We start from the raw sequence: 23,378 nt of genomic DNA, 5'->3' as shown, positions 1-23,378 counted from the left end.
GGAATTTCTAGGTTATAAGGAAGATATGTTTAACTTTATGAGAAACTGCCAGAACAATTTCCAGTGCAGCTTACCGTTGTGGTGTGGTTTACCACTCTCACCAGCAGTTAGGGAAGGTTCCAGTTGCTCCATACTATTGCTAACATTTGGTGTTGTCAGTCTTTATAACTGTAGTGATTTTAGCAGGTTGATGAACAGGAGTTTTTAATTTTGATGAAATCTATTGTATCTTTTTTCCTTCACGGTTGTGAGCTTTTGGGTGCTATCCAGGAAGGCCTTGCCCCTCCTCAGGATACACACAACCTCTTAATTTCTTTCCTAAAGGCTTTATAGTTTCAGGTTTTACATTTACATCTATGATCCATTTCTAGATTATATTTTGTCTGTGGTGAGGTATGGATCAAGGTTCACTGTTTTCCATATGCAGCTAGAGTGTGTAGCACCAGTTGTTAAGAAGGATTTCCTTTGCCCATTGAGTTGCTTTGGTGTCTTTGTTGAAAATCAATTGATCAAATAATTGTGGGTCTATTTCAGGACTTTCTAGTCTGTCTGACCGAATTGTCTATCTTTACAACAACACTTTACTATCCTGCTTAGACGAGCATTAGAGTAAGTCATGGACTCAAGATAGTGTAAATGATCTTTGTTTCTCTTTTTTGAGATTGTTTTGAGTCATCTAGATCCTCTCTGCCTTTTCCTATAAATTTTAGAATCAGCTTGTTAATTCCCCTGGAGCCCCAGAAAAAAGTATGCTGGGGTTTTGACTTGGTTTGATGTGTGCATGAGAAGAAGGAATATGCTAGTGTTGTTGAGAGTACTGTTCCATAATGACAATTAAGTTGGGATGGTAGTGTTTAAATCATCCATCTCTTCAGTGATTTGCTGTATATTTTTTCTGTTCATTACAGTCGTCTCTAGGTATCTGTGGGGGATTGGTTCCAGGACCCCCATAGATACCAAAATCCACAGATGCTCAAATCCCAAGAGCGGGGTAGCTGGGTGGGAATTAGAGGGCAGGAAGGGAAGAGTGGTGTCGCTCACTCAGTCGGTTATCTAGGTCACCAGGGCTTTGTGAAAGAGAGAACCTCATGTGTGGGGACAGAGCAGTTCCTCATCTGGTTGTTTTGCAAGTAGTTGTGTCATCCAGCTGGCAATGCGTTCATCTGAATGGGTGTCTTTGAAACGGATGCCTCAGCGATCAACAGCTTATCGTCAGGCACTTACACCACCTTTTCCACAGCAGCCGCACCCTTTGACCTGCCCAGCAACAATGCCCAAGGCCTCCTCCACATCCTCAGCAACTTCCATTTTCCGGTTTTTTGACAGTCGCCATCCTAAGGAGTGTGAGGTGGCAAACTCACTTTGAACACACCCTTCGGTCTACAGTGCAGAGAACAGAGAACCTCAGACACGTATCTGGGACTTTGAATAACAGAGCTCTGAGATGGACCTTTCCCAAGGGCTGCTTCCCTCCCCCTTTAGCCCAGAGCGAGGCCCTGGGAAGTGATTGAGGTGACGGCATGGTGATGCCAGGCTGCCAAGGTCAACTGTTCCCTGGCAGTGTGTCTTGAAGATGCCTCCCTACTGTCTTAATTATTCTGAAAACTCACTGGCCTTGTGTTTGACTGTCAGCCCTCCCTGCAGGGCAGGAGCAGAGGGCCCTGGGGCTCTCCTTTTTGCTCTGGACTCACCATGACTCACCTCCAAGGTCCATGGTGATGCCAATGTGCTTGTTCCCTGTAGCTCTAGCTGTCTTTGTGTCTCCCTGGGCTTTGGGGTTTTTTTGGTTTTTTAAACAGTACTTTATTGAGATAGTATATACATAGAGTAAAATGAACAGAGTCCAGTTTGCTGGATGAGTTTTTACATATGTAAGCAGCTGTGTGACCATTATTCAGATCAAACCCAGAACATTTCCAGCCCCAGAAGTTTCCACAGGTCCCTCCAGGGGAAATCGCTATTCTGACCTGTTATCACAGCACATGCTCACACCTGTCTGGTTTCTTCTGCTCGACGGTGAGATTCATTGATGTTTCCTGTGTCGGTGGCTCCTTTTGATTGCTAAGGCTATTTCATCGTATGACTACTACAGTTCACTTCTTCTTTCTCCTGGGCGTGAACATTTGTGTTGTTTCTAGTTTGGGGCTATGGTGAGTCAAACTGTTATGAACACATGTATGTGTCTTTACCTCTCTTGAGTAAATATCTGGGAGTAGAATAGCCCGGACATAGGGGAGGTAGATATTTGACTTTACTAGAATCTACCAAGAAGGTTCCAAAGTTATATTATTTATACTCCAATTCGGAAATGAATGGGAGTTCCAGTTGTTCAATATGCCAATCAATAATGACATTGTCCCTGGTGTCCCTAGTCTCAGCCAGGATTGCAAAGAATTTCCCTTCCTTTCCCTCCTTTCTGCTCCAATGTGCCATCTGCCCCTTAAATATGGTCAAATTCTGGTGGATCCAGGAATATAGTGAGGATGGAGGGTAAGCACAGGGACACGTGGCCTCAGTCTATGGGAGCATCAAAGGAAGTCAGCCTTTGCAAATTCTGGGGCATCCAGCAAGGGGCAAGAAGGAAGAGGGCGCAGACAGATGTGCGGCCCTGGGGCGCCTTCTACCCACTGGGGCCTGTATGATGCTGAACTGCTCATGCTCAGCTTGACCCCTGGGCCTCTCCCTAGCTCTCTGCAGGGACCTGCTTGACTTCGCTGCTTCCCCCTCCCCTCCTCACTCCCCCGACCCAGCCTCTCCCGCTAGTCTCTCTCAGTCAATCCTGTCCCTTAACCAGGTGCTAAAGCCAATTAAGGGCAGTTTATTTAATATTTCTTCTCCCACTCCCGTGTCACTTGGAATGTTCTCTCATGTGCAAGACTTCGCCTGTCTCTCCATTCTGAAGCCCCCCCCAAAAAAATGGAGGGGAGAGGTGAGAAGGAGAAAACTTCATAGAGAGGGCTCAGAAGCTCCCAGGGCACCATAATAGTCTCGGGCGACAATCTCTATCCTTTATGAAGTTTTCTCTTTGCAAAACATTTCTTCCTACATGATTATGTTTGTATATGAAGAATAAAATTTTAAAAGGGAGAAATACTTTTTTGAGAACCTAAGTATACTCACATGTCTCAGGCTACCACAAATGAGTGGTGTGACCTTGGGTATCTTCCTTAGATTCTCTGAGCCTTGGTTTCTCTGTGTGTAAAATGGGTATAACCAGGCCTTTCCACCACCACCACCACTACCCTGGCACAGGCATGTCTAGCCACTTAGGCCCTGTCAAATAGCCCCACTGTTTTCCAGACACTGACCGAGTATCCTCAGGAGACAGTTACATACTAATGGGCAGTATCATCTAGAAACTCCCTGTCGTGTCGGTGTGGTCAGGCTCTTTGAACCTCTATGAACCAGACATGATTCAGTCTCAGGGGTGCGGCACAGGAGGAGAGAGGCGGGAAGGGTCACTGGGGTGGGGAATATCCACATCCCTCTCCCTCAGCTCCCCCATCCCCTCCTTCCCTAGAAGGAACTCTACCTTTCTCTCTTTCTCTAGATCCAGTTCTTGCTCCTGGATCCTCCCCCTTGAATAACTGCCAAACTGCCTTGGTTTCTATTTCCTTGCTAGGTCGTCCCCAGTGCAGACGACTGCCCTGTTGGTGTGAAAAGCAGTGGTGGCCACAGAGGCTGTGGAGAGATGACCTTCATCTGCGCCCATCCTCCCTACGTGACCCCAGAGAGTCCCTGGCTGTGGGCGTGGTCTGGTGCTGGCCCAGGCTGAGCTGGCTGCCTCAGCCCCTAGTGGGAAGTAGATCTGGGTACTGAGGAAATAACTCATCCATAAAGGTGGCACTAACAATGGCCTGGGTTGTTGTGAGGATAACGAGGTAATGCAGACAGGGAAGGTCCCCACCAGAAGGGCCTCGGGACCTCTGGCAGCAGCGCCCTCTGGCTGTAAGCCTCGCACTGCCTCCTGTAGGTGAGCCCCCTCTGCCAGGGGGGCTGGATGCCCTCTGGTGACACCGGGCCTCCAGAAGGAGGCTGCCCACCCTCTGGCCTATAGGGCCTGGCTCTGCTGTCTGCACTTCTGGACAGGAAGGGAAGGAAAACGTTCTCAGGCTCCAGGCACGGCCAGAAGCAGAGAGCAGTTCTGAGCCGGTGACAACGACATTGCCTTTCACTTCAACCCACGGTTTGAAGGGGGCGGGTCTGTGGTCTGCAACACGAAGCAGAAAGGACGCTGGGGGCTGGAGGAGAAGACACACCTGCCCTTACAGAGCAGGAATCCTTCTGAGCTCAGCATCCTGGTGCAGAGCTCATGTTTCCAGGTGAGCAGGAGCTCTCTTCCCCTCCTTCACGCTGTGCGTCCCCTCAGCGCTAACAGGCCTGGGGAAGAGCCTTGAAATATTCGCGCCCATTGAGATCTGGCTGAGCAACACCATAGACAGATGACAGGACCATTTCCTTTAAGGGTGTTACTGATGGCTGCAGTCTCTTTACACATCTTCACCTGCGCTTACAGGTGAACCTGTTGCTTCTTTCACTCAGGGAGTAAGAACCAGATAAGTCACCTTGGGGTTTTTGTCCTCCTGAGTCTTTAAAGTCCGAGTTAATTCGGTTCCTCTGCTGTAGCCATTGGCCCATCCGGGTCCATGAGAACATTTGTTTCCTGGCAACATTGTTGCAGCCTTTATCTGGGTTCCAGTAATGGCTTAGTTTTGCAAGTCATTTCAGATTGCTCTTGCCAGCAGAGTTGTGAATCTGGGTTTGGGAAGATAGGTAGGCTGAGTATACCTGTGTCTGTGCATCCCTATGAAGGTGCATGTTCCCATCCCCTCCATAAGCAGCCTGAGATCGTCTCTTCTCTGTTCCCTAGGAACATTTTTAGGCATGTTTAAGTAACACCCCAGGTGAGCTGTGATTAGACAAACTGAGCTATTGCAATGAACAAAACACCATAATATCTACAAAGCCAACAAGGAGAGCCAAGCAGAGATTGAGTTTGGATCACAGGCATGTTCCTGAACAGGCACAGCTCTGAAGCCTGGTGCCCCTGACCTACAAGGCATGGATGGTCTTAATTTCTAGAAGCAGGAGTCCTGGAGGCCCAGGTGTGCTCCCTGCCCTGGTCTGGGACCTCTCTCCTGGAACATGCGCTCGTCTTGGCAGGTGATGGTGAACGGGAGCCTCTTTGTGTAGTACACACACCGTGTGCCCTTCCACCGTGCGGACACCCTCTCTGTCACTGGCGCTGTGCAGCTGTCCTCCATCAGCTTCCAGGTCACATGGTCCCCTGGCATATGTCTTTGGGGCTTAGGATAGGCCCAGTCTAGCTGTGCCTAGGCCCTGTTTGATGAGCCCAAACCCAAGTGACTCTGGGGACACACCTCCAGCTCCTGTGCCTCGTCCTTCTTGTGTCACTGTCTCAGTCCAGAAGACCTGTCTCCGTCTCCCAGACTCCTAGGCCACTCCTCTCTGTCACTCTCTATTTCCACCCTGGTTAGGAGGTGGTGTGGGTCCAGGATGAACCCAGGCTTGGGAATCAAACTGAATCCAGCTCAGATTCCAGCTCTGCCGTCCTCATTGGCTGTGGGATCTTACACAAGCGACGTGGCCTCTCCCAGCCTCAGTTTCCTCATCTGTGGAAGGGGCATAGTTGCCGCTGCCCCACGGGTTATTGTGTGAGTTCACAAGGCGATACATGACAGAGGCTATAAAAAGGCCCACATGAGGGTCTATTTGACCATCTCTGTATTTTAAAGTTTTTGAACATGTTGCCAACATCTAAAAGGTCCAAGGAAGTTTTCCAAGATGAGAAAGTTCTCGAGCTGGATGGTGGTGGTGCCTACACATCAATGCAGATGAACTTCGAGCCACTGAACTGCAAACTTAAAAATGGTTATATGGTTTTATGTGTATTTTACCTCAAGTTACTTAAAAATGTCAGGAAATATCACATGGCAATGTGGATTTCTGGTCTTTCATGAAAACTGGGAGGACTGGGGGGTGCTGGGCCCACATTCCCGCAGGGCCCTGGAGGCTGGACTGGAGCTGTTGTTACCACTTTCGGTACTGAGTGCACCCCTGAGACGGGGACAACACACAGAGGCCCTCAGCAAATATGAGCTCCTCTCTCTTTGGTCCTCATCCCTCATATTTCTCCATATCTCTCTCCCCTACAAGGCTAGGAAGAGAGAGACAGAGGGGGAGATAGACAGACAGAAAGATGGAGACAGAGAGAGATGGAGACAGGGAGAGAGAGGGAGGGAGAGACAGGAGAGACACAGAAAGAGAAAGGCATATATGGAGAGAGAGGGGACCATCCTGCTGTCACCTACCGGTGCCTAATGGTCCCCACTGCCCCTCCACATGGTCCTGAGCACCCTCCATCCCCCGCCTGCCTGGCGCTCTCCCTCTGGCCCAAGTCCCTGGCTTCAATAATGCTTCTCTCCCCGTGGTGCCTTTTGTTTTAACGGAAGGCTCGTGGACCCTCTCCAGCCTGCCTTCTCCACAAGGCAGTTCTCCCAGGCTGCTCCATTCCCACACAAGCCATAGGGGCGCAATCCACAAGTGAGTCAAACACAGAGAGTCTGGGAAGCAGAGCAGTTAGCAGGAAGGACAAAGGGATGACAGGCTGGTTCCAGCCAGCAGGCCAGCCAGCGCCCACAGGCCCCACCAAAGGGTCCCTGTCTCCCTCCACCGGGCACTCAGAGCCTGGACATGGGAGTCGTCCTGGTTCTTCTCTCCCTCCCCTAATCTCTCTCCAGGGCACCAACGCCTCTCCCTCCCAAAACCACTGTTTGGTCCAGGCCCCCTGACCCCACATCACGAGGACCATGGTCTAGTTCCCCACTACCTCACACCCTCCCACTGCGGCAGTGACCTTCCTGTAAGCAAATCTGGTCACATCCTCTCCCTGCTTAGAAATCCTGAGGGCCCATGTCCTTCTAAACAAAGGCAAACTCCCCAGCAGGCCGTGCAGCATCCTCCCCAGTCTTGACCCAGCGCTCCTCCCGGCCTCAGCCCTCCCCCATGAAGCTCACGCAGCCTCCACTGCTCACTCGAGGCTCTCTGGGGCCACCAGGCTTTTGCACATGCTGTCCTGTGGCGGAAATCACCATTTGCCACCTCACCTGCAGCCAACCCCTAAAGCCCCTTCAATGCTCTGCTGAAATATTGCTCCTCGGGGGGCATCTTCCCTGCCTGGAGGATCGCTGGATGTTCCCTGCCCCCATCTGTCTCCAGGGTCTTTGTACATGCCTGTACAAAGACCACATTCCGGTGTAACCGTGCTTACGCGTCTCTCCCTGTCACTCCACACAATCCTTCCCTCTGCCCCTGAGCCTTGCAGGCTGGGACTGTGGCTTGCTCAGTGTGTATCCCCAGCACTCTGGATGGTGCCAGGCATGCAGGAGGGACCAGGTAAGTGAATATGGAATGTGTTTTGCACAGGGAGTAGAAGAGGAAACAAGTTAGGGCATGGAGTTCAGTCAGCTGGGAGTGAGGGGTTGGGGGGGGGGGCGCGGTTGACAGGGTCCAGGACAGGAAGAGGAGCAGGGTCCACTCCCTCATTAGGCATCTGAAGCAGTGAGGGCAGGGGAAGGGATGTCTGTCCACCCAGTTTTCCTGTGGCCCATCATGGTCCTGCTCGGGCACGTGCCTCCTGACACACTGGCTGCAGGCCTGGTGGGGCTCCAGGGAGCCCTTGCAGGGCAGCCCCACTTGGGCCCTGGCCTGGGGAGGACAAGGTGGGTGGACACAACTAGACAGAACTGGACACCATTTTGGATTTTATCACTTGCTCCCTGGGCGAACTTGGGCAAGTTGCTTAACCCTTCTGAGCCTGGTTGCTTCACTGATGGAACATTAACTAAGATTGCCTCCCTCAGAGGGCACTGGAGCCCGAGCCTGGCACATGACAGGCCCTCAGTAAACGCTGGTCTTCCCCTTCTGGGTGAAATACGGCCCTGGAAGCAACGGGAGCTGAGGGAAGCTGGCTGGTCTACATCAGACAGGTCCTCCTCTCCCTCTGGAGGAGCCATTGGGGATGATCCCCTCCTCCAACCCTGGCCCCCCCCGTTCCTAAGCACAGTGAACCTGGGAGGGTGGGGAGATCTGGGGCCTCAGGCTCAGGAAGGCCGATGGGAGCAGGAAGGAGGCGAGGGTGAGTCAGGTGGGCATTTCTGATCATAGTCTCTGCCATGGTCTCACTCTCTCGTGGCACCGATGTTAAGCGCCATTTTGATTTCCTCATCCCTTCACTCTCCAGGGAAAAGGCTGACCAACCCTGCTCCAGTTTCCATTCTCTTGCTCTCTCTTTGCAGCCTCTCCATTTTGGTTCTTCCTATGGGTTAAAAGGAGGAGGCAGGGCCAGCCATTGTGCTCCTCCTATAGGGAGCTTGAGGTGACGCCCTGACTGTCTGCCTGGCTGCGTGGTGGGCGGCGGGAGTTGGGGGGTGGACCCTGATGAATTGGGAAGCACCCAGAATCGCACTTCTTGGCTCAGTCCTCTGCCACTGTGGCAGCCACAGAAGACTGAGGCCCCAGCTTCCATCCACCTGCCAAATGAGGCTGTGCTGGAAACTCCACTGAGAAGAAAGGTTGGCCAGAGGCCAGAGTGCAGCCAAATTCCTTCTCCAGAGGAAACCTTTGCCCCAAATTCATCCCCTGAGAGAAGAAACACCTCTTTCCTCCAATTTAGGGGCTCTCATCAGGGCCATAGTTACCTGCTCAAGATCAACTCACCTTGGAGCACTTTGCTGGGTTCTGCCCTCTTGGGGCAGGTGGTGGTCTCCACGCTGGTGAGGGCTGGTTAAAACCCAGGTTTCTCTCTTCCAGAAGCAAGCAATGATTGACTCGGAGCTAAACGCCCCTCAACAGATGTCACCAGTAAGTCTGAAAGCTCTAGTCAGCTCACAGCCCTACCGTGTCCCCCTTCCCAAGGGCTGAATTCTCTAGTCCCAGAGTCAGGGAAAAAGCAGTGTAGCAGGGGATGGGAACATTGGGGCCGGGCCTTCTGCTCAGGAGACATGGATTGAAACTCTCCTGGGGACAGCAGATTCTGGAGATGGCTGGACTCACCCAGTGGCCCCAGAGGCAGGTCTTGTAGGAACCAGCGGGAAATCAGCTCCTTCTGTCACTGAGAGGGAGTGCAGTGGTCCAGCATCTGGAGGGGAGGTCCTGCATCCCGAGAACGAGCCCCAGGATGTCACTGCTGCTCACAGGATGGAGCTGCTGCTCCTCCGCGTGCCAGTGCACAGCAGACGGGAGGCCTGGAGACAGTGGGGCTGCCCTAGGTGGAGTGGCAGGTGACAGTTATGGGGTCCAGGACATGGCAGGAAGTCTCACCAAGGCTGACATGAGAAGGAAGTGATGGAGAATCCAAGGGCCGAAGCCTCACGACCTCAGTGTCACATTGGAGCTTCCCCTCTTGACTGTATGGAGCCTGTGTGTGTGTGACTCCCACATTGAATTTCCTGATCTCTTTTCAATAGAATCCTGCAATCCCTCCTATGACCTATCCCAACCCAGCCTACGTAACTGTGTTCACAGGAGGAGGCAGAAGTTTTGTCTGCGTTGGGCAGGGTGGGAGGCGAGGGGTAGTGACAGCAGTGAAGCAGTCCTCCAGGAAGCTGAGGTTCCTCAAAACACACAAGTAAAGGAGAAAACTGTTCACAGGAGCTTCCCCTTTAAAATCGTCCCTTCACCATGAGCATAGTATAAGGCCTTCCCTTCTCAGCCCAAGTGTCCTTTTGTGTCCGGCCAAAGGTGTTTTCGTGACAGTTTAAGCCCATTCATTTGAGGAAGGCAGTTTTCTTCTGGCATTTACTGAACTAAGTAAAGATGTCATGAGTTCTTTCTTGAAAATACATTGCTCACTGGCATGGTTGTCAAACTCAGTTCACCGTCCAAATTCATGGAAATTGGCACAAGAGGCCCCCGCCATGGCGGCGGCTCTGGCTGCCGCTGGCTGACCTGGTCCTCTCCTCCCAAGAGCTGAATCCGTACTTTGTCAGCATCCCAGATGAGCTGCACCCCTCCAAGAGCATCGTGGTATTGGGCACCGTCCTGCCCAGTGCTCAGATGTAAGCCAGGGCTAGCAGGGAGGAGAGACAGCCCAGGGTCATTCTGGCCATCGCCCTGGCTCTGGGCGGGCTGGGGAGGGGCAGGGACCATGAGCTCTGTGGTCTGAGGAGGTCCATGTGAGCTGCCCACCCCCAGGTTCTACATCAACCTGAGCTCTGGGAGTGACATCACCTTCCACCTGAACCCCCGTTTCGATGAGAACACCAGGGTCCGCAACACACAGATCAACAGCTCTTGGGGACATGTGGAGAAAAGCCTGTCTGGAAAAATAACCTTCACCTGAGGCCGGAGCTTCTCAGTAAGCTGCTGCAGCCTGCAGCACAGAGGAGGTTTCACAGGGCAAATGGAGCAGGGGGTGGGGGTGTCTGGGGCCCCTCAAACAAGATGGGAGCTGATGCCTCTGGGGTGAGGGCTGCCCCCTGAAGAAGAGAACATGTTCAGCCAGTTGTTGTTATTATTTTACCGTTACTGTCCCACATCAGGTAGATGGTGCTATCTGCTCTTTACAGATGAGGAAACAGACACACAAGTGCGGGTTACTGGCCTGAGGTCACACAGCGATAAGTGTCAGATGGAGCCCAAGAATGAGGCGTCCTCCCTTTATTCACTCACTCACTCATTCATTCCGCAATCATTTCAGCTATGCTATCAGGGCTCACTTTGTGCAGGAAGCACCCTGGGTGCTGGGGGTACAGCATGGAGCAGACAAATGAGGTCCTGCCCCACGGAGTCTGCAGTTTAGGAGGCAGAGGAACCAGAACACAGACACACAGACAGAGCCTTGCAGATACGAACAGGTGCTCTGCAGAAAGCAAACAGAATAGAGGGATAGAGTGAGCCCCGAGGAAGGGGCCGCACTGCATTAGACGGGGACAGCTCTCTGAGGAGGCCACCGTGCCGTCGAGACCCCAGTGGCAGTAGGAGCCGCCTGGCAAAGATCTGAGGGTGCATTGAGGCAGGCAGCAGAGGGAGCAGCTGTTACTCCAGAGGCGGATCCTGGGCGTGGCCTGTCCAGGACCAGGGGGCGGGGGCTCCCAGGTGGACAGTGAGGACAGAGAGGTGTGGGTGAGGCGGCTGAGGCTGGGCTCACACAGAGCAGGTGTTCTCAGCCCAGACCACACAGTCAAACCCCTGGGAGCTTAAAGAAGGAAAATCCATGCCTGGACCCGCACCGGGCCAATGAGGGGGTGAACGTGGGCCTCCGTATTTTTAAATCCACCCTGATGCTGCTCTCTCAGTGATGAAATGACTGATGTCAGGCTGTGAGGGCCTTGGAAAGAGCCGGGATTTTAGCACAGTGAGTTGGTGTGTTTCAAGCCAGAGGGCGATATGCTTTGATTTCTAGATAGCTTTGTGAGTTTGAGCAAGTGAGTTAACTCCTCTGCGCCTCAGTTTCCTCATCTAAAAATGGGCTAATAATAATATCAATCTCATAGAGTTGTATCAATGGAATGACATTCATGCTTATAACATGCTTAGGACAGTGCCTGGTGTGCAGTAAGTGTGCAAGCATTAGCTACTGAGATGGGAATGATGACATTTTCCCAGATGTGCTCCGAGGGCCTCCTGGACAGCGTCTGGAGTGGAAAAGACAAGTTAGGAGGCTGCCTCTGCAGCAGTGCAGGCGCAAAGCCCTGCTGTGCGCTGGGTTCCGGGAACATGAACAGCACAAGCCAGCGTTTCTGCTCTGGAGGCTCAGGGTCCAGCTGGAGAATGAGGATGGGGTGGGGACATGGCCTGAGGGGGCTCCTGACTCGACTAGGAGGGCGTCAGGAGGGGAGGAGGGCAGGGAAGGCTCGCTTTCCTGGAGGGAGGGGGGAGAATCCTGAAGGGTGATGAGCAGTCATCCATGTGGGCATGGTGTGCAGAGTAGGGAGCACAGGAGGAAGGGCATTCTGGGCAGTGGGAACAGAATATGCAAAAGCACAGGGGCAGGAGAGCCCGGGGCATGTGGAGTGAAGAATGGATCCTTCAGAGCAGCTAGAGGGCAGGTGTGGGGGCTGCTCGATTAAGGTGTGAGGAAGGCAGGAGGGAGGGTGGGAGACAGAAGCCTGCTTTTAGGTCTGAGGACTTCCCAAGTGAGTGCAAATGACGTGGCCTCACTGTCCAGGTGTGGATCACGTGTGAAGGCCACAGCCTTTGGCCATGGATGGTGGGAACCTGTGTGACTACCACTGCTGTGTGAAGAACCTGCCCACCATCAACTTCCTGGAAGTGGCTGGTGACGTCCAGCTGAGTTACCTGCAGACATATTTGGGATCCCTGTCCCGGGGTCGAGGGCTGGAGCATGTTGCTGTCTGGATCTGCTCATCACGTCCATCTTCCCCGTACCTGCCCCAACCCCAGCCCTTCCCAGCTTGCCAAGTGTCTCTTTTCTGGGAAGACCATGCCCTTGTCTGGCCCTGCTGAGGCTGCAGCCAGCCTGGAGTGCTGAGGGAAGCTGCCTGAGACCACCTTCCTTGTTCGGGCCGGGACCTCGTGCCCCAGCTGCCCAGATCCTTCCATCCGAGGGGAGGGGTGGTCCGCACAGGCTGCAGCCCCAGAAAGGGAGATGCTGGGGCTTACCAAGCGCCTGACCCAGGCCCACACCCCGTCTGCCTCTCAGCTGCATCCGCAGCCCGTTCAGCTCCAGTCAGTCCCAGGCCAGCAGCTCTTTACTCCCCCGGGGAGGCGGTCTCCTCGGCCCCTCCCTGTCTCCCAGCTTCAGCCTCTCCTGCACCTGCACCAGCCCTTCACCCAATCCAGGAAAGCTCCCTGATGGCATACCCACTGGTCGACCTACTGATGGGACCCTTCTCAGCAAGAGGCTCTCCCCTTCCCTGTGTCCTTGAAAGAAAGAGAGCAAAAGGCTTGTTGCCACATGCGTATGGGCTGATTGAGGTTTATTAAAAGACATTTTGGGGTCTCTGAAATTGGGGAGATCCTGGCTGAGGGGGGTGGGAGGAGAGAGTGCGGGCTCATTTTGATCAGGGGGGAGGTCCTGATATCCACACCTGCTCCCAGTGGGTCTCCCACAAACCCCACAAGGGTATGGGAAAAGTCAGGACAGGCTCAGGCCTCTTGGGCCAGAATCTCTGATGCAGGAATGTTGGGAACAGAGGTGAACCCAGGAAACAGTCCTGTGCTCATGAGATGGACCAAGGGCTGGGCCAGATGGCAGGGCCAGCCCATCAGAACCCTGAGTCCCAGTGGGAGGAGGTGGCAGTGGGATCAGAAGCTGACTCGGAAGAGAGGCCTGTTTGTGGATTCCACTGCGGGTCCCCCGGCATTAGTGTTTTCAGTGTGGTGTGGAAAGTGGCTACATGCAGGGAGTTCTGCCAGCCACCAGGCCTGCAGGGGGCCCAGGTCTGTGTCTGCATGATGCCAACACATCCTGCCAGCTCCATCAAGAGTCTAGTGCCTCGGGAACCAGGGTGGGGCTCAAAGCGTAGTCCTCAGCCCAGCAGCAGCAGCACCTGGGAGCTTGTTAGAAACGCAGCAGCTCGGGCCCTGGGCAGACCTGCTGGGTCAGAGCCTGCACTGTAACGAGAGCCCAGGGGGTTCATGTGCATGTTGGCGTGTGAGATGCACCGAGCTAGGTGACCACATTCTTGACCCCATTCCAGATGCACTGCTGGACACTGGAGGTTGGCATGTCCCTCTCTCCCCATCTGAGTAGGAGCAGCGAGGGGAGAAGTGGGCAGGGAGCCAATGAAGCAGAGGCCAACGCCAAGTTGGGGACAGATTTGGCCAGACCCCACTGAGCCCCTGGCTGAGTTCCTTCCTCGCTCTTACTGGAGAAGGAAACCTGGCTCAGCCCCTGAGAAGCCTTCCCCAGGGAAGACGTGTGTTCTTCACTCTCTACCAAGTCCTTGATATGCAGCCCGACCTCACCTGCTTTCTCACCCATGATGCAAGGATGGGAGGAGTCCTCAGGGAGCTGGAAGCCACTGACACTGAAGGGGACAGACGGAGAGAGGTCCCTGTCCTCAGACACTCTGGGCTGATGCACACGCCGGACATAGGCTGCAGACCTGGTGGTGTGGTTGAGGGTCGTAGTCTTGGGAGGTGGAGACAGTGAGCTCAGATTAGATTTCCCAAGACCCGCGGGCTGCTTCTTTCTCCTGTCTAAGGACACCATCACCTCACCTTGGGGGCCTTTTGACAAAAGGCCTGGGCCTCACTGTTCTCTGGGCACCACCACCACTGGCATCTCTGTCCCAGTTAGAGTTGGCCACGTACCATAGCAGAGGATAGAATGGAGAGGCCCAGTGTGAGCCCAGTGCCTTCTTCATGGCCAAGGGGCCCAGAGTGGCACCTAAGATCCAGATCCCTCCCTTTCAACCAAGAACACCGCTGGCCCAGTGGTCCCACAATGGACAGAGCCGAGAAGGGGTTACCTTCACACAAAGCAGGGCACCAGGTCTTGCGTCTTCAGGCTGCAGAACCATGTGCTGCAGACGCCATGATGCAGAGGACCCTGACCATCTGCAGGGACGACAGACATGACCAATATCGCTCCCTAGTGCCCATGTGGGACCTGTCCCAGCAGCTGCCCCCACACTGCCGCGCCTCCTCCAGCAGCCCACTCAGGAGCTCTGCGGATTTAATGAGGGGCTGTTTTCCTCCTGGTTCTGAGATCCACCCTCTAGACACCCAGAGCTGGTGAAACGTGGAAGGGACTAGAGAGTGTGCAAACCTCTCCTTTGGCCAATGGAGAAACTGGGTCTCAGAGAGGGACAGTGACCTGTACAAGGTCACTCAGGCAGCAGTGGACTCATGTCACAGCTCAGCTTCCCCGAATCCAACTCCTACCCCAGTGCTCCCTCCAAGAGTTTCTCCAGGGACCCGCCCAGGCCACCACTCAGCTCTGATGACAGTAGCATGAAGTGGCCCCGCAGGGTGCCCACAGCCACTGCCCCGGAGTGTGACCAGGAGTATAGCCCTTGCTGGTAGGAAACCTGGGTGGTAGACAACCTCCTGAGCATCCTAGTCTGCTCTGATGTCTCTGTCTCCCCTGGTGGCCCTTCCTTCACTTGTGGAAATCCCTCCCCTTTCTCTGGGTTACATTCCCTTCCAGTGTTAGAGAGGACCTCCAACCAACTTGAGAAGTCCCTTTGGTTTTCCTTTAGATGTTATCTTGCTCTCACTGGATGTGCCTCTCCTCTCTTCATCTGAGGATGGAGTCTTGTCCTGGGTTGACGTTCTCTGGCAAAGCAAATAGAGTCTCTGACCAGGTTTTAGAAAGTGTGTGACTGAGCTTCTCAGAGCACAGAGGGCTCTGAGGTGTGGACCATCTCCAAGCTTTGCCAACCCAGGCAACGCTCAGTTACAGAGGGCAGGGCAGGGGCACGGTTCACCCAGCAGAGGAGCCAATGCTAATGGACAAGGTTTGGACCTTCCACCCTATGTGAGCCCATCCCCCATCCTCTGCCCTCACAACCCCCTGCGCTCTCCTTCTTAGCTCCCACATAATGACCATCATCTATTTCCAAGCTCTCTCTTCATTGCCCCCTCTAGGTGGGAAACTCCATGAGCGCAGGGGCTACATGTGCAGTATTTCCACAGCCACCATGGTGCCAAGCTCAGAGACATACAAAAGAAATCGTCACTGAGTGAGGGAGTGAGTAAATGAACAATCCAAGTAGAATCACCCCTGGCTGGACTCTTAAGAAGACTAAGACTCACTGGGCTCCTACTAAGGACTGGGTGCTTTCCCAATCTCTTTTGATCTCATTATATTTGATCATATGTGATCCTACTAAAGCACCCCCACAGTAATATGACTCAGAGTGGAGTGCGGTGGTCAAGAACTTGGATTCAGCATTCAGATGAGTTGGGTTTGAATCTCAGTTATTACTTGCTAATAGTGGGACTTTACGCAAGTGGCTTAACTTCTTTGTGCCTCACTTTCCTCACCTGTAAAATGTACACAGTCCCCATCTCACGTGGTTACTGATAATACACATGCAAAGGGGTTGGCACAGTGCCCTGATCATAGTAATCTCTCACACACGCCTCCTCTTGCTGTTAACAACTCTGGAAGGTGGGTGTGCTTAACTCATGAGGAGGCTGAAGATCAGAGATGTTGAAGAGCTGCCTGTAAAAAGCAGAGTTGGACGATCCTAGAGCCTGTGCCCCGGCCTTACCTTGGGTGCGGTATGGCCCCAAGGTAAGCATGGCCACGATGAGATGGACCTCCACTGGTGTGCGGCCACTGGAGGAGCTGATGGAGTAGCACCGGGGTTTCAGAATAGGGAGCTGGGAGAGCAGGAAGCCAACAGACACCCGCAGGGACAGGAACTCCTCCAGCACCTCCAGGAACATGGGGTTGTTGGTGAACTTCCACTTGTTGTCCTCCAAGGGGTGAAAGCAAGAGCAGTGTGAGCCACTCAGGGCTCCTGCCCCACACAGAGGGAAGAGGTTGTCACAGTCCAGTATTCATTCATTCATTTATTCATTCCCTTCCTCAACAAACACTTGCAAGTTCCAGGCACTGTCCAGGTTGCTGAGATGACCAAGCTGGAGAGGAAACAGTTCCTGTCCTGAGGAACACAGGTCAGCCAGTAGCATTTATCCGACTTGTGTGCTTGGAACATCATTGTCAGCAACTTGTGGGCAGGAGTCAGATCTTTATTGTAATCTAATTAGTGACAGGGCTTTGGAATCATACAGACCTGGCTTCAAATCTTGACTGGTGCACACTGTGGGATCTTGTCCCAATTACTTAACCTTTGCAAGATGAGGATAGTATAATCTACCTCATGGGGATGCTGTGAGAATTAAATGAGATAATGTGCACCAAGTTAGCACAGTGTAGCCATAGGAAAATGGCAGTGGAGGTGGCTGGAATAAAGGTAACTAGTGATAATGATGATGGCAATAATGACATCCAGTGCCTTTTGCAAAGATTTCAGCCAAGAAACTGCCAGGGGAGTTGATTCATTCTCCCATTAATTTATCAAGCCAACTACCAATCTGTCGTTATGTCCATTGTTCCATTCATCCACACCATCCATCCTCTAATGCTTTCTAAGTTCCAGGCTTGTTCCAGGCTTGGGGAATACCAAGACAGACAGGACATAGTGGCTCTTCTTTTCTAGCTAAATTCTGAAGAAGGGCTTTCGTTGAACCCTGTCAAAAACTCAAAAAAATTCAGTTCACTCAACGCCACTGTGTCGTAGAGATGAGACTGGAGATGATGCCTGACATGCCACCAGCATTTGGCAGGTCTCACTATAGGACACTGGGGTGGATCCCCCTTGGTTATTAAGGGCCAGCTCTGAGCTCTAGCTCCCCACAACTCTGGGACCGTGTCCCTACCTCACCCACCAGCCCCCACCTTCACCTAGCACAAGATCAGCAGCCGCTGCCTCTCAGCCTCTTTGGAGGCCAACTGGGCCACCTTACAGAGCAACTTCTGGGTTTGGGGATATGATCTCCAGGAAGTGGGTCAGGGCCTACCTGAGTCAGCAAGGGGGCAGCCACTTGCCCTTGACCCAGCAGCCACCTGGATAGAGAAAGAAGAAAAGAAGTTGGAAAACAAAGCCCTATTGAGGCATCTGGGGCAGACACCTTCTACCTTCCAGCTGCAGGAGAGACAACACACTGAAGTTCTCCAGGAACCTGCACAACTCAGGTTAAGGAAGGCGGTGCCCAGAGATAGGGCTGTGAGGGAAGTCTGATCAACAGCTCTCCAAAGGGAACCCAAGTTAACATGATCCTGCAAGACTAACTATGCAACAGAGTCTAGTCTCTCTCTGACCTAGGTCTGAACTTTAGCTTGTAAACACAGGTTAATTACAGACTCACAATGACTAAAGCCACCAAAGACTGATTTGAGCCACAGAGGCCAGGTGTTCATTCAGAGAAGAGCCCACGACGGCAGTCCACTGGGTGCCACACGCAGAGGTGCTGGGTGAGTAGTAAATCAGCCCAAAGTGAGGAGGCAAGTCTCAAGGAGTCCCTAGAGGTGGCATGCAGGGTGGTCACAGCATGGTCCCTGGATACAGGAGACATGGTTCTAGACTCTGGCACCCCACTTACCTGCTGGTAAGTGAACCCTCTGAGTCCTGGGTTCCATCTCTGTGAAATGGACATGATCACAAAACCTGTCTCTCTGGGTTTTACGAGCATTAAATGAAAGAGTGCATGCGTAATGGTACAGTGTCTGGTACTCAGGTGTTCAACAAGTAGTAGGTAAAATGTTAGTATTACATTATTTTGTCCAACTCAAGGCCTGATGAACCACATCTGACTCCCTCCAGTCTTGAGGACATCCCTGGCCCCTTGGCTCCGAGTTTCAGGCTTGATCATGTTCTCCTAGACAGTGGGGGTCAATGCCAGACCTGGCTTCTCTGACCCCCACTTTCCTATTGTGGCCACTCTCTTTAGGGGGACAGTCTTTGGAGGCATCATTATCTCTGAGGAAGCCAAGGCCAGGGAGCTATTCCTCCGGGCTGGGAGGCCCATGATCATTGATTTCATTAGTTCTCTCCTGGGGGCCTGTCAACCTGTGCTGTGCTCCCCACATAGACTGAGAGCCTCCCCTTGGCACAGGAAGGGGGTGCTCTGGACCCTCCCCAGGACAGCATCTGCTCCCAAAGAGTATGACCAGGAGGAGCCACACTCTCCTATCACCTGTGGCCTGCCCCTGCCCATTGCCCAGGGAAGGTGCGGGTGAATGAGACCCTTGGTGGGGAAGCATAGGAAAGTAGCCACCATGAAAATGCATGGAGGTAGTGAACTTTCTGAGGGCAGACACTGAGTCTTATTCCTCATTGTGGCCCAGGATCTGCCTGGTACAATATGTCACCAGTCAAAATTTTGAAGGAAAAAGTAAATGAATCAGTCAGTCGACAATAAGTGGCTAGTGAGCAAAAGAACAAATGGAAAACAACTCCCTTGTCTCTGGTGTCGGGCAGATACTCCCAAAGAAATGTCCTTTCTTCCTTGCAGCCTGAAGGTTGAGGACTGTTTGCAAAGCTGCTTTAGTGCAGATTTGGGTGGTCCACCCACTCGGCAGGAAGCACAGCATTAGCTGCCCACGGCATAGGCCTGGGCTCAGCCTGTCAGGTGGTTTAGAGGGTTGGCTGAAAGATGCTGGGGCCTCCTCAGCTGAGGCTCCCATGCAGAGGGCTCACCGCTCTTGTCCAGGGTCTCCAGGTATACGGGTTGGTTGGGTGCAGGGCCATCACCACTCGCTCTGAGAGGCCTTGGACTTGAGCCTGCTGGTTGCCTGGTAAAACCCAGAGGTGCTCTCCTGGCAGGGAGCTCAGACCTTGACTGGCCTCGCTGAAGAGTTCTACTGGGAGGGTGTTGCGGCTGGAGAAGGGAAGAAGAAGCCTCAGGTGACACAAACAGAATTTCCTTCAGAGCTCCCTGATGAGTGGGCTAGTTTCCCCAGGAAATATGCCCTTCTTTCATTTACCTGCCTGGTTCCATGAGCATGGATGGCCATCATTCCCTGAGGCTGGGGTGACACCTGGGGAGAAGATGACCCACACCCCTCCCTGTGCAGCCCTCTGAGCACCACAGGGCTTGACCACAGACTCTGCTGGAAGAGAGCATCCCACTGAGAGATAATGGGCATTGGGATAAAGCTTTCTTTGTCCCCAGCACAAATTCATTTACAAGAACCAAGCCCAGTTTTCCTAATGAATGGAAGAGGACGCCACAGATAAAGAAGACCCACAGAGTCCACAGCATCTGCCTGTGGTGGCAGGGAAAGGTCATTTCCTGCCAAAACTTTCCTGAAAGTTCTGAACAAAGAGCCAAGTGGTTTGAACTTCTCTGGGCCTCCCATTTGGTGATAGAGTTACATAACAAAGGACAGGAAGTGAAGCAGGTGTCCAGCTCCCAAGCTGCAAAACTGGCCCGTGTTTAATGGAGACCAGACACAAAGATTCTGGTGGCCACAGGGGTGACCAGTCAAGCTGGCCCTACCAATGCCATCATTGCTGGTGCCAGCGGCCACTTCTATCCTGTCCTCTCAATGACTGACTTGCTTTGGTCTTTCCTTCATTCCTTCATTTCCTTTCATTCATTCATTGGGCCTGAGTGCAGGTGGGTTTGGCTAGAGATTAACTGGGGCAGTTTGAGGTCCTGGTGGGAGTCCCTTTGTTCTACCTCTAATCTAAGCTTCCTGATTGTCTCAGAAAGCAGCAGGCACAGGGAGCATTTGGCAGGCTCTGGCTCTGTCTTTGACCCGTTGTTTCACATCCAAAGTTCCCTAATTACCTCTGTGCCCAGAAACTGGATCTTTACATATTGTTCAATTGAAGCAGGTCCACGGCCTCTGCTGGAGTAGATTGTTCCTGATTTTGGTGCAGGAGAGAGGATTTCCCCAGGATATATCGGGTTGAGGGCTGTGCTGGCAGGTGTCATAGGGCTGTCTCTGGAAAAGGAGGAGGGAAAATGTTGACGCAAATAATCAATGACCAAAGTGTAGATCAGAAAGATAGAGTGACATTTATTGAGCCTGATGTGAGGACTAATCTGGAAGTGCTCCCATCCCCAAGGAAGAAAGCACTACAGGGAAGCATCATTTACAGCCGGGCCATATACCATTTCAGAACAAAGAACATACATCAAGCATAACAGGAGTACAATTTTTCTTCCCAAGTCACAACGGGATGTTTTGACACAGTTTAGCGCATACTCAGTAGGTCAACATGAAGTTGGTTCTCTGGGAAGAAAAGCTTAGCTTCAACAAATACTGATATGGGCATCAGCGACAGGGAAATATTATATCCCTATCTTGAAAGAATGCATTCTTTCCTTTGGAAAAGTGTTTGAAGCAGATGAACTGTGCACATCTGCTGGACCATAAGTCAGGCCGCTCTGCAAAAAAACAGTTTTAGGCTGAATCAGATTTAAAGCAAAATGGCTTCTTCCTGTGCCTCAATATGTGGAAACTTATTAATATTCTTACTATTTTCATCATTTTTCCACTTTGTATCAATAATCTCTTGATAGAAATAATTGATGATCAAGTTATTGTCCCCCAGTGCCAGAGTGGTTGCCGTCTTCCCTGACTCCTTCCTTGGAGCTGGGCTTTTACTTTAGTGATCTACCCATTGATCCACATTGGACAGATAATGACTGAGCTTAGTGAGCAGGCACAGAGGTAAATGCTAACAGGGGAAGCATTCCATAGCTCAATAATCTTGGATTGTTGCACAAGCATTGTACATGTGCTTTGACAAGATTTTGTACTCATGGCTTATAATAGTTAACAACCATGGGGCAGATAGTAGGAAAGTTGATAAACTGTTGAGTTTAGTAGAATAAGTCTTAAGCATATTCCTTATTAGAAAATGAGGCTTGTTCAGTACTATGAGAACCATCAGCCATCTCCAGTTGTTGAGCGATGATTACTCTAGCTTGCATACCAGTCTTACAATATTGAGTAAAGAAAACTGTAATTAGCTGGAATATTGTGACTAATACAAGAATTCCAAGAAGTAACAAATATAAGAATTATAATCCGGATTGCAGATGGGAACCAATTTCTGAAGAGAGCCAACTAAACACATGGAGACTTGGTGAGGGATCGCTTAGGGCACTCACTTGCTTGTTCACGTATGTTAACAGAGATGACACATTGGTAGATTCATCAGGTATAAAAACACAACCTTCAGTTTGAATTGTAGCACATGTACCACTATGGGATACAGTTAGAATATCTAAAGCCATTCTATTTCGAAGGACAGCCTTTCTCACTAAGGACATCTCAGTATTCAATAAAGCTATTCCTGTTAGGCTATTGTTAAGGGCCTGTTGAGTAAATTTAGTCAGGGCTTCTGTAAGTGACATGACATTTTCTATTCCAGTGGAAAGAACAAATATAGCTGCAACGCGGAACACTGGACAAGTCCATCAGGTCCTAAGGAAATAAAGATTGTCAATGGTTGTTAACCTCGGACAAATCCTTCCCTCTGTCCAAGTGAACCCTGTGGTGCAGCATCCTGACCATCCAGGCAGCAGCCAAGGCCAAAAACTTGTCCCACATTACCATTGAGTTTAATTGGGTGCCAGCCAATAAATGCTTAGAATGGAGCCCAGTCTGCTCCAAACCAATCACTTTCTTTAAGAATGATAGTATGTTGACATGAATCTGGGGGTATCCATCCCATGTTTCGAGTACAGTTAAGTAAGTTTTGCTTGGAATGGTTTCCCAGTTCCCAGCGTAATGGTGCTGATGTACTTAAAGACCCATAACTAGGAGTGAGCCAAACAAATCCATCCTGGATTTGTTTGAAATCTCCCATAGTTCCTGTCATAGGCTCCAATTTCTTTAGTTTAGGGTCAAACTGTTGGGCTATTTGAATAGTTTGAGCAACAGCAAAGGAATAACCATGTCCTGTACCATGAATAGTGTTGGCTATTGGCCAGGCTTCAGGGTCATGATTAGTAATATCAGATGAACCATGAACATTGGAACTTGACCTCTCTATCATAATAAATTGTTTTAGAACTTTCCAATCTGTTCTTTGGAAGGCAGAAACCTACCAAGGCAACTGAGATGTACTAGAAAGGGGAAGTTGGCCACATATCCAACAATTGGACTGATTACTACATGAAGAAAAGGAAGGAGCCCATCATAAGGAGACATTGCCATTAGAGGCCCATTCAGCGGTTTGAATAAACAGGCATGGTCTGAGAAAAACCTTAAATGACACTCCAGTAGTTAATTAAAACGTTTTGTAAATGGGTATATAGCTTAAGGGTTACCAGGGTTTTAGTAAGGAGATATAAAGTTGGGAATGCAGGCCTGGTCTGGGATCTTGGCACAGCTGTCTTCAACAGATGTTGGCTTCCTCCTGTCCTGGGTTGGTTGTACCTGCCTTAGTCAGTTGAAGCCGGGTGTCAGTAACAGCAGTTGAAATCCACTCAGGAGGAAGGGTCTTTTTAAATGAGAAATTTGAATCTATAAGTTTACGCCTTTTAAATTTGCAGCACATGGATTGGTTTAGAGTACCTGATACAGACGTTTCCAATGAGGCTGCAAAGAGTCTTTAATTTGGTGTCTCGTCCAATAAACAAAATCCCCAGGTTTTAATCTGTGATGCTTAAGGTCTTCATCTCCCGGGAGCTTGCTGTGCAAAGAATCTGCTACCAATTTTTAATTTCTTTTTGCATCTTAATAAGACTTTGACTGTAATGCAAGATATCTCCTTAGAACAAAGTTAGTTCACACATTCTTTCGTCTAGTGGCATCGGCTGTCCTGTTATTAATTCAAAGTTGTCAGCCTATGTTTACCAAAGGGTGTAGGTTCAGACTGAGGAGCACTAGTGGAAGAGCTTTTGGCCATGAG

At 51.4% G+C, this 23,378-nt stretch overlaps 1 long non-coding RNA gene and 1 pseudogene across 1 annotated transcript; one reads left to right on the top strand and one right to left on the bottom strand.

The window, feature by feature from the left end:
* Nucleotides 1-1,847: 1,847 nt before the first annotated feature.
* Nucleotides 1,848-7,253, bottom strand: LOC138916179 (uncharacterized). Its single transcript, XR_011423050.1, has 2 exons — nucleotides 7,128-7,253; nucleotides 1,848-5,882 (listed from the first exon to the last, which is right to left on the bottom strand). It is a non-coding gene; the product is annotated as an uncharacterized lncRNA (long non-coding RNA).
* A 1,588-nt stretch (nucleotides 7,254-8,841) lies between these two features.
* The window catches only part of LOC111767485 (galectin-9B-like), a 48,415-nt pseudogene continuing 33,878 nt past the window's right edge, over nucleotides 8,842-23,378 (top strand).

This window comes from Equus caballus, chromosome 11 (genome assembly GCF_041296265.1).
Source record: "Equus caballus isolate H_3958 breed thoroughbred chromosome 11, TB-T2T, whole genome shotgun sequence".
NCBI classification, from domain to species: Eukaryota; Metazoa; Chordata; class Mammalia; order Perissodactyla; family Equidae; genus Equus; species Equus caballus.
This window is presented reverse-complemented; position numbering and strand designations above follow the sequence as displayed.